Source organism: Aplysia californica, unplaced genomic scaffold (genome assembly GCF_000002075.1).
Source record: "Aplysia californica isolate F4 #8 unplaced genomic scaffold, AplCal3.0 scaffold02634, whole genome shotgun sequence".
Classification (NCBI taxonomy): domain Eukaryota; kingdom Metazoa; phylum Mollusca; class Gastropoda; order Aplysiida; family Aplysiidae; genus Aplysia; species Aplysia californica.
Window position 1 is genome coordinate 2,450 of NW_004799904.1, and position 2,375 is coordinate 4,824.

Sequence of the window (2,375 nt, forward strand, 5' to 3'; positions counted from 1 at the left end):
GTAAGTTTCCATTTCCACAATTGATGGCAAGAACCTTCGTGCGGCCAATTATAGCTGCACCTAAATCTCGTGTTTAATTAAGAGGTGACAACGGGTGCGGCCCTAAAAGGGTCCTATTTTTTCTTTCTTTCTTTTTTTCTGTTTTCTTTTAAAAAAAACTACAAACCACTTATAACTACATGTACTAACAAGATCTACTAACAACTACATTTTAATACCAAGCCCTAACTTACTAGTACAGTGGGGTGGTCTAACCCCGACCGATTTATACCACATTGGTTTCAATTTCAAATATATGGTGTTCAACTTGTGACTAAACTTGCATGACGAAAATTATTGTGTGCATGGATTCAGGTCTGGTCGGGTTAGAAACCCTACTACAATCTGGCCTAAGTTTTACTTTTACTGAGCACATTTGTTTTTGCTCCGTTTGCAGAGAGCCCAAAAACATCATGAGTCCTTTAAAATAAAAGGCCACCCCAAAAAAGGGAACACCTATGTGGACGCAAGAAAATTTACATCTGGCCTTCGAAGATGTAGGGAAGGGCATGAAGAAGAGACAGGCCGCAGAAACGTATGGAATACCTTGGTCAACATTCTGTGACAAACTTAGTATACGCAGGAAGCTACTTCACGCACCTACAACAATGGTCACAGCAGAAGAAGAGACAGAAATCGCCAACTGGGTTGTTGGAATGGCCCAGCATGGATTCGGGGTTGGAAAAGATGATGTCTTGGACACGGTGAAGAGATATCTCAATTCCAAGGGCAAGGCAACCAAGGCGAAAGACAACAGGCTAAGTAAAACTTGGTTTCAGCTCTTCAAGAAAAAGAAACAGGCTAAGTTTCAGAACACTATAGAAATAGGGCCAGCAATAAGCATTTGTTAGAGAGGGGATGATTCAGAAGTGGTTTACGGATTATGGACAAACCATCAAGAACATAGATCCGACCATCCTTCTTGATCCATCAAGAATCTACAACTGCGACGAAAGTGGCTTCAGTCTTGATGCCATCACTGAAAGAGTATTAACACACACAGGCACAAAGCATGTCGTCAGTGTCGCAAACGACACGCACCAAAACATTACTGTTTTGACTTGTTGTAATGCAGCGGGAACCTACCTCCACCTAATGCTCATCTATCCTGGAGTTCTGTTCCATGGGTACAAGCCAAATGACGTCTTTCAGGAATACTTTGTTTGCTTATCATCAAAAGGATGGATAGAGGCAAACCTCTTCGTGGAGTGGTTGGAAAAGGTTTTCATACCCCAAGCTGCGTCAGAAGCCCCTTCTCCTCCCTGTAAGCAAGCAGCAAGGACTCCTGACGCATACCTTACAACATCAAGGGCTTCACAACAGGGTTTGTGGTCAGACAGTAAGCCCTTCCACCTCATGATATATCTTCAGAATGGGAAAGGTTATCTCTGCCTTTCACTGCCAAGGAGGATACAGGCGCCAAAATATCCAGAGTACAAGGTGAGCACAGAAAACAGTTCCCCCATTTACCCCTTTTACCGCTGGATCGGAAAAGCAAAGTAAAGCTGGACCCCTTTTACCGCCAGTCAACCTAAGCAATTTCAACAGCTCAAAACTCTCTGGCCCATCCCGAGGTCCCTTCCTGGCGAAAGTGAAGCACAAGATGCCGGCAGAACTGCATGCGTGCTACTGCTACAATGCGATGCAGAGTTATAGAGAATCTCATCCACAAGCTTGGATCTACAGAACAATGGTTATGCGAGGGAGGTACGTGCAGTCATGAAAGATAGTAGTCTGTTACAGGACTTCCCATGTCTCCTGTCAGAGGAACTGGGCACATATCTGGATCAACAGAAGAATGAAATAGCGAGGATGCCATTTCTTCAGTGAACTCAATATACGTTCCTCACCTCTCACCAGAAGGGACAATTTCCAGTGGCCAACTGTCTGTTGACAAGCTTTCGACAAGCTTAAACAGCAGACTCCCAAGGGGATAGAGCGTTCATCTTCAACCCACATGTTCCAACCTACATCTCAAGATGGGGGGGAAGAGGACATGTCAATGAAGGCCGCTGTCCTAGCATCAGATGTATATGATAGGTTTAGAAGTGGTGAGGAGACTCTGATACAGCACTTGTCACACACAGTCTAGCCTTACTCACCAATGTGGTAAGGGATTTCATTTCCAAGGAAAACACTTAGTATTCCCTGTATTATAAACATTGAGTTGATTAAAAGTTGCAATCAAGTGACTTTCTCTTTCTTCCCGTGGGCAAAGCCTCAACTTTGATTTTGATCACCCTGAATTTTCGCTTTCCTATTTTTGGTAAGTATATGCCAGCTTGGATTTTACTGAGCATTTTTGTGTTAAAACGCTACTTAGGCAGTTTTAGATG